Below are 13,647 nucleotides of genomic sequence, written 5' to 3'. Positions count from 1 at the left end.
AAAAAAAAAAAAAAAACAATGTGCTTTGCCAGGAGCACCCTCTGCCCACCTTTACCCAGCTAATTCTCAATGAAGACTCAAGCCCTTTGAGGTGCTCCCTGATCAGCAGACTTCTCCCACCACCTGGCAGTGAGTGCTGCTCCTTTCTATTCCTACTTCTATCCCAGTAAATCTCAAGATCTCCTCCCTTCCCTGTGATTAATGGCCTTCATCACGCCTCTTCCACAAGGCTGTGAGCTCCTTAAGCACAGGGACTGGGTTTGCACGCAGATGAATGACAGTGTGTTTAATCAACTCTAAATGTCTTCTGAAAGGAGGAAATTCTAAATCCTAAAGCAGGCATCAGCATATAAATAAGCCTTCTAGTTCTCTGCTTTTTACATTAATGACCAAGACCAAGGTGACAACTCCATCTTATTATCCCTTGCAGAAAGCCAAAGACCAAGTCCACAAAGAGAACCACAAGTATGCAATTGTCACAAAACTCAAAAACTAGAGTTTTTGTTCATAACTTTCAAGAAGGAGCTGATGTATTTGCTGAAAAACAGAGTTTCTACAAAAGCAGATGCTCTCATTTGGCAAAAGAACCTTGCGTTTTTGTCACACCCCCAGAAACAGGACTTTAAGTGAGCACTGCACACAGGTCAAACCAGAGGGCAGGCAACCCAGGCAATCAGGAACAAGGTGCTATGGTGTCTGGAGTGAGACTCAGGGCTCAGGCATGGCTGTTGAGCACAAGCAGGAGCCAAGTGTAGAATACACACCTGAGTTGGAAGATGGTTCATATAAAGAATAAAGTCTCTCATTAATAATTTTTGTGGGCTGGGGAGATGGCTCAATCGAATAAACGCTTCCCTGGCAAGTGCAAGGGTGTGAGTTCAATCCCCAGTTACACACACACACACACACACACACACACACAAATAATAATAATAATAATAATAATAATATGATGATGATGATGATGATGATGATGATAATTTTTGTATTGATTGGATGTTGAAGTGATAATCTTATTTAAAATTAAAATCTTACTTAATCTGAATAGATTAAATAAAGTATATGACTGAAAAATTCACTTGTTACTTTTTTTGTCTTTTTAATGTGGCTAGAAGAGCTTGGCATAGATAAGATTATACAGGTAGCTCATGATGGGTCTGGCCTGTGCAAGGGCCCACCAGATCATTGTGGCAGCGACCCATCATGAGCTCCAGGGGAATTTTTCAGGAATACACTTTACATAATCCAATATACCAAGAAGATTATCACTTCAACATCCACCCTGCCACCCATGTAAACCCCACCTCTAGTCCAACCCTATAAAAACCCTACTCCCAGCTCCCTCCCCCAGGGTCCTTGCTTCTCTTCCACAGTCCTCCCATACCAAGCAATAAGGAATTTCTTTTCTTGTCCCGCACTTCTCCTTCCCACCAGAGGAAGGGACCCTACAACTCACATTGTATTTCTGTCAGTAAGTCTCACCAACACTGAGAAGCTGGCTCAGGAAGATCCCAGAACTTCACAGAGCCTTGAAGTTAGTCAGCTTTGAACCTAGGTAGTTGGTCCCCAGAGGCCACACTCTTGGCTGCTGGCCTAGATGATTAACTACATACCTAACGTAGTTACCACAGTGGCTGGTGTACGGTAAGTAGTCAATAAATGTTAACTATCTGCAATACTACTGGATTTTTCTACTGTTGTTCTTTTACGGGATATTTGATAGATTAAGTTCTTCCCAGGCTCCCAGCTAAAATCTCAGGCACCCTCATAAATTTTCTGATTCTCCTCAGCAATGCAAAGTCTAATGTATGCAATTTTTTTACTTCTATCCCAAGTCCTAAACCATCAGCTTTTATTATGTGAGGTTAAACCCTAAAGAAATATTTTCACTACAGTAACATCGGTTAAGAGTTTACTTCTTTTAATACTGTAAATTCAGTGAGAATTTAATGCCCTCACTTACCCCATTCATGATTAAACCAATCTCATAAAAATCAGGCCATTCCTGGAATGTTCATAACTTGCAAGGCTAAAGGTGTCACTTGTGTTCATGAAGACTATTTCACTAGCAATTTATGGGGAAGAAAGCTATATTTATTCCAGTCAGGTTTTAACCATCCATTTAAAACTTTCTAATTTGGCTTCTTGGGAATTGTCCCCCAGCATTTCCTGTGACTGTGCCGTATCTGATTCTTTCACCCCAAAGTGTTATTTTTATTGCAGTGTTAAAAAGAAAACATTTCTGAATTCTAATTGGAAGTCCTGACTGGTTTCCCATTTGATGCTGACTAATTTAGTATTGTCTAATGAGGCATTCGGAAGCCCCAATCTGCCCTGAGGAAAGGCCCACCTGCTCCTGGAATATGACTGATTGTCAAAGCTACATGTAGTGATTATGGGCACATCTTTGCTTCTCTTGCCCTCATGAGGGAAAGTCCAGATTTCTAAAGAGGTATTTAGCTGAGATCTTTTCCAACTCTCACTTCAAGGGAATGTGGATGCTTTCAGACTCCTACTTTCGGGTTTCCCTTGAAAGAGAAAGCCACACCTAAGTCACTTCTTATTTTTTATTTAAGGAAAATGGACAACTACCATTGGTCTGCAGTCTTTCCAAACCCAAGTTTACTCTTCCAAAGACCTAAGCATACTTTAGGTGAAGATTTTTGCCTGGGCTAATTAGTGCTCCTGTTCAGTTTCAGTGTGAACTATTAAAAAACAAAGGAGAGGGAAAAGGGCAGAAGCAGTCCTTTGAAAACTGGAAATTTGAAGGTGAAAGAAAATCTCATCTATCGTTAAATATATTTTCATCAGAATCTGATGCATTGCAAGTCCCTTCTGCCTCTGTTCATCTTATTAAATGACTTCAGATCACTAGCCATTTTCAATTCCAAAAAGTTTCTTCTGTTCCTAAAATGGAAAAGAAAGCCATCAACATAATTTTAACTCTTTTTGTGAAACTTTTTTTAATGTTTTTATATTTGCAGGGTTTTTTTTTCTTTTTCACATTATTTGGTTTACTACATGAAAACAAATTTTATTTCAAGTACTGATAACAGAAACATTCAAGATGACAACAACTTCAGTTGATTTCATTTTATTTTTGAGGATCAGATATATTCAAGGAAACATACTGCTAGAGCTGAAAATAAACCTTACAACCCTCCTACATGTAAGAGCCCATGTTAAAAGTTCTGCTCAGACTGCTGCCCCCAACGGAAGTTTCATTAGGCTGCTCTGAAAAGCCATCATAAAAGACTATTAGGTCATTTTTGGCATCTCATTTGAAAGAAGCCCAAAGAACTGACTGGCACTCAAGTACAGTTTTCTACTTATGCACTTATGAGTAGGGCTTCTCAGTGTTTGAAATATAAAACATGGAAACTAGGTATAATTGTAATAGTTCCATGAGGTTTTTTTAAACTTATTTATTTATTTATTTGTTACAGGGTCTCACTATGCAGTTCAGACTCATAGTGATCCTCCTGTCTCAGCCTCCCCAGAGCTGAGATTATAGTAATGCACCATCACGCCCAGGGTTGGGACCAGCCATCACAACATGCAGTACCGGGGATCAAACTTCAGACCTTGCACTTGCCTTTCTAGCCCTTAGACCACTGAGCTATCTCTCCAGCCCTATTATAGACTTTACGTTGGGCAGGTATCATCCTTGCCCTTACTCTAGGTGATTTTCCACACACATGTCCTGCAACCTCACCAACCTTGCACATGGGTGGGTTTGACCCACAGCTTCATTTCTTACCAAATGGCACTAAACTCCAAAAAAATTAACAACCTGCACATGCTCCATTTCTGACGAGTGGTAGGACCAAGGGATAGAACCAGAGTCCCAACCCCCAAGCCACTGTGTCTCCACTGTGTAAAGTCATTGGCCACCTTGAGGGGTGTGAAAGTTCCAACTGAATCATTCTACACTTTTCAACACCACTTCTAGAGAAGACACTGACATCCACTCCGATGTACAAAAGAAAATGTCCAAGAGTAGAAAGTTGAACAAATGCTAGAAAATAAAGCGGCTGTTAAAAGCAAAAAATCCTTTTATATAAGTTCTAAGGATGATTACAGCTCTTCTACTAAAATTCCCTCCAGTTTAGCTAATAGTTATTATTTATTGAGCAATTAGCATGGGCCACCAGCACATACAAAACACTTTGTAGTATTTAATCATCTCATATTATCTCATTTTAGCTTTACTGTCCTATGAAGTAGTCTTGCTTTACAGATAAGGAAGCAAGATGGAGACCAATGAATCTCCTAGGCATGCAGCTAGTACACAAGCACAGCAGAACTTTATTTAAAAACAGAGCCCACTATGATCCTACCACCGCTGAGTAATTCCTCATCCATTTAGTCAAGCCAAAAAAAACAGTATTGGGGGCTGACAAGATAGTTCAGCGGACTAAATGCCTGCTTTGGCAAGCGCAGAGTCCGGGGCTCTATCTGCAGCACCACATGCCTTGCCAGCCCCACCTCCAGCATGGTGGTGCACACCTGTAATCCCAGAGCTGGGGAGGCTGAAAGCAGGAGGATCAACAAGAGTCTGGGCTGCATAGTGAGACCCTGCAGAAAAATACGAAAGAAAAAAAGAAAGAAGAAAGAAAGAAAGAAAGAAAGAAAGAAAGAAAGAAAGAAAGAAAGAAAGAAAGAAGAAAAGAGTATTGGACCTCATTTTTACCCTTTTGTGCCTTTTATTCTATTCTTGATCAAACAAAGATTTTATCAACATTTTCCCGACACGTGAAATTTTTATCATAAAATCAGCTTTCTTTTTCCTTGAAATCTCTCAAAAAAAAAAAAAAAAAAAAGACTGATGGTACATGCCAGTGGTGGAAACCTTTGGGATTCGGACATAAATTCATTTCACGAACTCTTATTTTTTCAGTAAATTGGGAAAATAGCTGCTCACCACCCTCTAGACTTCTTTTTACTTTTCTCACAAGAGAACTTGGACTTCTGGAGGTGTTACTGAAAGAGCCCAGGTCCAAACACGTAAACTCCTCGCCTTTGCTAGGTGAATGGTCCTGTAAGCAGGTGTGTGAGCGCGAAACCTCCCCCTTGGGTCTCTGACAGTCCTAGGGGACTCACTTTCCAGATTCTCAGATGCTCCGTGTTCTCTTCCTCAAAACGATCTTCCATAGAATGAACAAACGTGCTCAGGGCAACACGCGGGTTCTCTGTTCCCTCCTCCCCTTTCACAGCCCTTGTCCTATTTTGTGGCAGACAAGCAACCTCTCCCCCGCTGAACCTCACCACGCTGCACCATCCTGCAATGCAGAAACCTCAGGGCCACAGGGACCTTCAGACCAGACACTGCTGCTGGCCTTGCTGTGGAGAGAGTGACTCCGTGGCTGGGGACATGGGGGTCATTTTATTCATCCGATAGTTTCTGATTGATTGTTTTTAATCCAGTTAAGACTGAGTCAAACAAGCCTCTGATTTCAAAAGTAGGAAAATTGGGAGAGTAGGAAAATAGGGGGAGAAGGAATCGGTATGTTACATACAGGTACAAATTCCCTATGAAGAATGTGATCATTATGCATACCTAAAATGTATGATAAGCTTCATTAATTTTTTTAAGGAAGGAAACTATTTTTTTCTTTTTTCTCTTACAATGAAAGACTATTAGGTCATTTTTGGCATCTCACTGGAAAGAAGCCCAAAGAACTGACTGGCACTGAAATACAATTTTCTATTTATGCACTTATGAGTAGGGTTTCTCAGTGTTTGAAATATAAAACATGGAAACCAGATATAACACAGATGTTGATTCTGTTTTATTCTAGGCCAGGAAGGCAGACCAGTGCTGAAACTTGCCCAACTTGTGTGATGCCCTGGACTGAATCCACAGCACTGAGAAACAGAAAATAAATAAATATATATATATATATATATATATATATATATATATAATAAAACTTGTTTATACATATCTAATTCATCCACAGATACAAGAACTAATTTTAAGCTATATTATTAAGACATATATTTCCAACTAATTTTACTTTTCATATGTAATAATTATCTGAATTTGTAATGATAATCTATTCAGGAAAATGTTAACATTTATAAACTTACAGTGAAAGAAATATGCTAAGAAAATTTAATTTCAATGTAAGTTGCTGTGGTAAATAGACCCAATACATTTTATAAGAATGTAACATAGTAAAATAATTTCAAAAGAAGAATGCAATCTTGTTTTGAAATGTACATATTTACACATGTAGTAAGTTATATTGACAAACTGAATGTTTTTTGTTGTTGTTTTTTAAAATTACATTTTTTCTTTCTTTTATGAATTTAGGACAGTGTCTACAGGGTCTACAGAGTCTCACTATGTAGATCGGACTCATAGTGATCCTCCTATTTTCATCTTCCCAAGTGCTGGGATTACAGGCATGCACTACCACGCCCAGTCTCAATCACAGTCTCAGGGAGCCCCACGGGCAGGGCCAGCACAACACCCTGGGGATCGAACCCCAGCCCCTGTGCGCTGCCTAAGCAGGCACTTTAGTCTGCTGAACTATGTGTCTGGCCCTAAAATTAAATTTTTTCTACCTTGCACATTTATATCTGGTAACTTGTGCTGCAGCAGCATTGTTGAATTCCTATTACTATATTTGGTGAAATTTCATATCATTTCTAATGCTTTTTTTTTCTATCACTATTTTATATTCTTTAAGAAAATAAAGTTCTCTGGTACATTTTAGATATAAGTAGTTATCACGTTCATCTTAGAGACTTTGTACTTGTAAGTGACATGTTCTGATTCCCCTTTATCTCCCAACCCCTTCTCCTCCCTTCAACCCCTCTCCTTTCCCCATTTACAAATTTGTTTCCATTTTTTAGTACGGTTGTTTCTTTTCCCTCCTTCCTTTCTCCCTTCCCCTTCCCTAGTTCCTCTTTCATTCTGAACAATTTCTCCCCAGTCCACAACATCCACTGTCTACTTTTCTCCTTGCTTCCTCTTTCAGTTTCTCATACCAGGCATTCAATGTGATATTTACACTTGTGAGTTCAGTGTATTTCGCTTAAGTGTGTGATCTCAAATTGTATCCATTTAACCAGAAATATCTCAAGCTTGCCTTTATTTATGGATGAATGCTACTCCATTGTATTAACAAAATAAAATCTTTTTTATCCATTCCTCTGTTGGTGGGCATTTGGGTTGTTTCCAAGATTTAGCTATTACAAACTGTGCTGCTACAAACATGGGTGTGCACATGCTGCGATGGTGTGATGTTTTTAATTCTTTCAGAAAGATTCCAGGAGGGAGTTAGCCAGATCAAATGGGACATCTAATCTTAGTTTTTCATGGAATCTATACACTTATTTCCACAGTAGTTGCACCAGTCCACACTCCTACCAACAATGAAGAAGAGTTCCTTTTCCCCCAGCATTTGTTATAGGTTGATTTCTTGATGATAGTAATTCCTTTTGGGATGAGATGGACTGTGTTGTTTTAGTTTGCATCTCTCAAATGACCAGTTATGCTGAACATTTTTTCATACATTTATTTGTCATTTACATTTGTTCATCTGAGAAGTGTATATTCATGTCAGATGCCCATTTTTGGACTGAGTCTTTAAATTTAAGAGCTCTTATTTTTTCAATTCCTTATACACTCTAGATATAAGTCCTTTGAGGGACAAGTGTCTAAAAATTTTTCCCACTCTGTGGATTGACTTTTCACTCTGTTGGTGATTTATTTTGCTGTGCTGAAACTTTTTCACTGAATGAGATTCCAGTTGTTGATTCTTTGTACTATTTCCCGTGCAATCTGGGTCTTGCTCATAAAATCCTTGCCCATACCTGTGTCAAGAGTTCCGCCTATTATATCTTTGAGCAGATTTAGGGTTTCTGTTTTCATAGTTAGTTCTTTGATTGATTTCAATTTTAGTTTAGTGCATGGTGACAGACAATGGTCTAGTTTCAGTCTTCAGCATGTGGAGAGCCAGTCTTTCTAGCACCATGTGTTAAAGAGGCTGTCTTTCTTCCAGTGAACGTGTTTGGATCCTTTGTCAACGATAAGGTAGCTGAGTGTGAATGGAATTGTTTCTGCATCTTCTAATCTGATGGGGGCTATGTGGGTTGGGCCCCAAGATAGGATTACTGCCCTTGTAAGATAAGGAAGTGACTAAAACCCTCTGTCCACCATGCAAGAGTACACAAAGAAGGCAGCCATCTGTGGATCAGGAAGAGAACCCTCACCAGACACGAATCTGCCAGCTTCTTGATGTCACACTTCCTGCCTCCAGAATTACGAGAAATAAATGTTTCTTTTTAAGCTACCCAGTCTATGTTACCTCAAATTGACCAAGGTATGTATCATTTGCAGCTACTTAAACTTATGCTGAAAATTTCTCAAGTTACTTTAAAAATGGAGGAAGATTCCATTTTTCAAAATTCCTTAGAGGTATACATGGAAAAAAAACAAAGGCAATGTCTACAAACCAACTCTAAAGCCTTTTTTTTTTTTTTTTTTTTTTTTTTTTTTTTTTTTTTTCAGACCGAGAAATGTTTTATTTTTAAGAGGAAACAAACAGCATTAACACACATCCAAAAGCCAGCACAAGGGTTCACTGGGTTTTGCAAGAGAACACGGCCCTCGGGCAGCAGGTGAGCAGGGGAACCACTGATGGAGGACCGCAGCTGGTGCTGACCCCACCAGACCCCGAAACGACAGGCAGGGGACGCTGAGGCCCTTCCCCCTACTCCGATGTGCTCTCATTCTGCTGTCAAGAATCACCGGATCATTTTACAAAGAACTTTTTTATATCGAAAAACACTTTCAGAAGTCCAAATCAGATTCAAGGCCACAGCTGATGTTCTACAGGGCAATGGGGAGCTGGAATTCAGAGGACAGCGGGCACACTCTAGTCACATGTGCTTGCAGCAGGAGAGATGACACGGGTCTCAATAGAGGCTGGTCTTTTTCATGATGCGCAGGAACTCCTGCTCGTTGACCTCGCCGTCTCCATCTCGGTCGGCTTCATCAATCATCTCCTGCAGCTCCTCCTCGGTCAGGTTCTCGCCCAGCTCCTTGGCCACGCGCTTCAGATTTCTGAACGATATTGTTCCGGTCTCATCATCATCGAAGAGCTTGAAAGCTTTCAGGATTTCTTCCTTGGTATCTTTCTCAGACATTTTCTGAGTCATCACGGTCAGAAAGTTGCTGAAGTTCATTTTGCCTGTCCCCTCCTTGTCAATTTCGCTGATCATTTTCTGGATTTCTTCTTTCCTGGGCTCAAAGCCCAGCGCTCTCATTGCCACCTTTAGTTCCTTTACATCGATGGTCCCAGTCCCATCTGCATCAAAGAGATCAAAAGCTTCCCGGATTTCCTGTTTCTGCTCTTCAGTCAGCTCTGGCTTAGGACTCATCCTTTTTCTGGGAGCACTTGACGCCATGTTTGCCTTTTTAAAATTGGAGGCCATCGCAGCCGGACTCTCTAAAGCCTTTTTATCTATCTTAGCATCATTCCTACAGCCTAAATTGGATAGTCTTTAGTAGACATATTCTAAATGTTCACAACATCCTGATTAAATCTCAGTTCCATACTGCTTCTAGGAGAATTACTTCATGACTTCTACATCTTCTTCATTCCTGTTTAAACACCTTGTATTTTATAGGTAGTAGTTCTAATTCCCCACTGGCCCACAAAACCTTTTTTATCACAGGTATGTTTAACCAGAATGGACATGTGAAATCATTTGTCATATTAAGATAAAATTAACAGGGAAGCTAGAGGGAGCAGAAATCTCATTCTTCAGTCCTTTCCCCAGTGCTAATGAACACCTCAAGAAAAGATGGCTTAGAAGAACCTTAATAGCTGTGTTTTATTTCTTCCCTTCCTCAGGTCAAATATGCCTAGAAAACCTATAACCCAGTAAACAAGGGAGAAGGGGAATAATGTTAGTCCATCCCCCCATGTATAAAATCACTAAGTTAGTATCTTTCACTAAATGATGATGGATGAAGTCTAGTCACAGTTTTTGCAAGCCTTAAAACCAAGGTTAGACTTTATAGGGGCAATAGCTAAGGCTGCCACCCATTTGTCCTGTCACAGGGATCTTGGTAGTGACTATATTTAGCAGTTCATAAGAATGGGACCTGTTGATGCTTGGAGAGGATTTGGAAGAATACTGTGAGTCTGGAACTTAGATTTTCCCAGAACTGTTCTCTAGCCCCCTTCAGACTCTGAGAGTTGGTTGGGCTCATATGATCAACCAAAATCTCCTAAGGGTCCCTGACAAATGATGTTTCCTTTACCCACCCCTCGGTCCCAGGATAGTGTGAGTCACAGCCTCACAGAGGAAATGCCTATTATTCAATTCCTGGTCCTGAGCCAATGTTCCCACTCAACTTAGGCTATATCTAATTATAGGCCTGTGGAAAGAAAAGTTCTCCTAAAGGTATCAATGGGAGACCCTCTGTGAACATTTTGAGGGCTGTAGGATGGAGAACTACAGTGGAAAATAAAAAAGGAAGAAGACAAGGAAAGTGGGAGAAAGGGACTGGGGAGAGAAGAAGGGAAGGGGAAGGAAGGCAGCTAGGAAGAGAGAAAAAAAGAAATGTCCCCCACCTTAAAGAGCATACTATCTAGTAGAGCAGGCAGAATAATAGAAAGTGTGTTCATATACAGCTACTTTCTCTTAAATGAGAAGAAAGGTTTGTATTAATATTGTTTAGACAAGATATCATGTCTGCATCTTGTCCTCTGAATTACTACTATGCAGACAACAATAAGCACTGTATTAATTATTGCAAATGTCCTACTAACCTGTATTGAAACTGTTTCATCGCTATTTTTTTTCTCATTGAAATGAGTAAAACTCAAAATATAAATAAATAAACAAGATTAGACTATGAAAAAAAATAAAAAAGAGACACTGTTTAGATGCTTAGTCATGACTTACAGCCAAATACAATCTATAGACCCAGCAGGAAATAACAATTAGAAGGTCTCCTAATTAGTATACTTTTAACCTTAGAGTCTATGCTCATTTTTTCATGCAACCAAGAACCCTTCCTACTTACTAAATACAGAAATATCCAAGAACAAATGTGAATGAATCCCCATCAACGTGTTTGCGTTTCACCAGCTCACATCTCACCACAGGAACTCAGGCTCAGGCAGAGGCATGCTGTGTTTCCCACAAATAAGGTAGACAGTGGAAGGGAAGCCAGTGTTTTCATTTCAGATAAATGTATAATTAAAACCCTGATTCATAGATTTGCTAATTGAACTTCCTGCTGTGGCCATAGGACTTACTTGGCAGGAACAACAAGGAACTGTTCCAGAGAGCTCAAATTGCCTTAGTTTCTTTTAAATACTTCAATATGCCTGCCTTTGAAGAGTGATTAAAAATAAAAGAATGGGAGTGGGAGTTACTTCAAGAAAGAGATGAAAGAGAAAAATGGTTGCAGAAATGCAATAGGTGCTTCTCAAATGAGAGCAAATGAGAAGGAAAATTCATCTACTATGATGAGGCTCTCTGCTCCTGAAACCCAAGAAGTCATTCAGCAACAGAGTCTGTCCCTTTCCATTCTGGCAGGGACAGTAACGTCAGCCTTTGGCCACCCCCAGCCACTTGTGCTCTCACTGAGATGCCAGGCATTATGTCAACAGTCCATGTTCTGCCAAGCAACAGCATTTGCAAATTATAGAAAATGTTCCAGGCCGCAGGACAGAAGCACTGGGCTGCTCCTGAGAAGCACTGCCCTAGCAGGCCACCCCCATCACACTGCTCAGGTTTGCATGTGTGTCTTGAGGATCCAGTTCTCCATTCTCTGCCTCTCTGTGCCCAATGGTGAACTTCACATAGCTTCTGGGTCCTCCTTGGTGACCTCCTTCCTGTAAATCCCATCTGCAGTACATAGTTCACAATAAATATTTGTTAAACTTATTAGTAATTGTACCCATTCCCCTTTTCTGTTTTGGCTCTGTGTGTGTGTGTGTGTGTGTGTGTGTGTGTGTGTGTGTGTGTGTGTGTGTGTGTGTGTGTGTGTGTGTGGTACCAGGGATTGAACTCAGTACCTTGCTCTTGCCAGACAAGCACTTATTCCAATGAGCAATCTCCCTGGCCTATTCTGGCTTTCGGAAACTGAGCAAAGCACTTTCAGTGCCATGCCTCCATTCCATACCCCTGGGCCCATTATCCTGTCTACCAGGTTATCTCAGTGCCTTACCTAGAACTTGATCAGATTGCTACCCATTTTGTTCCCCACCCCCAGGAACCAAATTTCTTTATTTGAAGGAATTAAAGAACTTAAGTAGATGTTCTGGTGCAGTTTATAGAAAAGGTTAAGGTAGCCCCAACATACATGTGCTATCTTGGTGACATTAGCTCTCATTGTCACTGTCCCCAGGGTATGCTTGTCAAAGAGGTACTCCGCCATGCCAGACTCAGGGGCTCCCATCTTGCGCAGGTTGGTCATGTGGTCACCCAGCTCTCTGATGGCCTTCACCTGCTCATCCAAGTAGTGCGTCTCCATGAAGTCACACAGATGGGGGTCGTTCTTATCAGTGGCCAGCTTGTGCAGCTCCAGGAGGGACTGATTCACACTCTTCTCCAAGTGCAGCGCGCACTCCATCGCGTCCAGCCCATTCTTCCAGTCATCACGGTCTGGTTTCTTGATATCCTGAAGGAAGATCCAGCCACCGCGCTGGTTCTGCAGCTTCATCAGCTTCTCAGCGTGTTCTCTCACCTTATGGGATTGGTGAAGAAAGTATTTGGCAAAGTTCTTCAAAGCCACATCATTACGGTCAAAGTAGTAAGCCATGGACAGGTAGACGTAGGAGGTGTAGAGCTCCTGGTTGATCTGGCGGTTGATGGCAGCCTCGGCGTCCTGGTGGTAGTTCTGGCGCACTTGAGGACGAGGCAGTGGTCATGGTGGCGGCTGGCGAGGCTGGGCTGCAGCGGAGGTGCGGGGCGGCGAGGGCGGGGGAAGGCCGGGCTCCGTTCAAGCACTGTTGAAGCAGGAGGCCGCGGCGACGCTTGGTGGAGAACCCCCTTTTGTTCTTGATTTCCTGTGGGTGCCACCTTTTCAGGACTACACCCTTACTGACTACTAATGCTTTTCTTCTCCACCTCCTACAGTGACACCCTTCTTTGTAGGAGCTGAACAGCCAGCACCGTCTAGACGCATAACTTCAGGATTTCCAAAGTCTCATCCAGTTTGTGGAACACTAATTCTGTGAGATGTTAATAGGTGCTACAAGAAAAATATCTATAAGCAAGTAATGTGTGAGGAAACTGTGTATGATTCTTCCATCTTTGAAATTTGCATCACTGAGAAGTTCTGATAAGAGGTGTACAGGGTACAAAATGGCAAAGCTTTGTCTAAGCAGGATATCTAAACATTATAACACTAGTCCCTTTGCCATGGCCTACCTATAAGCCTCCCACAAAGCAGTATTCCCTATAGCCCACTTTGGAATACCCTGATGTAATCACATTCTGGGATCAACTTCTGGAATTAGACATGAAGGCCACAGGTACAAGGGCATCACTGCACTGATGAGTGAAGCAAAGGGTGGCTCTGTGCACACGGAGACCCGGGGTTCGAACTCCTGACAGCAAAGCACAGAACTAGGAGCCAGCAAGTAAGAAGTGCTTTCAGGATGGAGC

At 41.3% G+C, this 13,647-nt stretch overlaps 2 pseudogenes across 1 annotated transcript; both read right to left on the bottom strand.

The window, feature by feature from the left end:
- Positions 1-8,894: 8,894 nt before the first annotated feature.
- On the bottom strand, positions 8,895-9,455 carry LOC101590757 (annotated as a pseudogene). Its single transcript, XR_001117238.2, has one exon. The product of XR_001117238.2 is annotated as a centrin-2 pseudogene (transcript).
- A 2,889-nt stretch (positions 9,456-12,344) lies between these two features.
- Positions 12,345-12,908, bottom strand: LOC101590367 (annotated as a pseudogene).
- Positions 12,909-13,647: the final 739 nt, after the last annotated feature.

This window comes from Octodon degus, unplaced genomic scaffold (assembly GCF_000260255.1).
Source record: "Octodon degus isolate 3935 unplaced genomic scaffold, OctDeg1.0 scaffold00102, whole genome shotgun sequence".
In the NCBI taxonomy this organism is placed as follows: domain Eukaryota; kingdom Metazoa; phylum Chordata; class Mammalia; order Rodentia; family Octodontidae; genus Octodon; species Octodon degus.
This window is presented reverse-complemented; position numbering and strand designations above follow the sequence as displayed.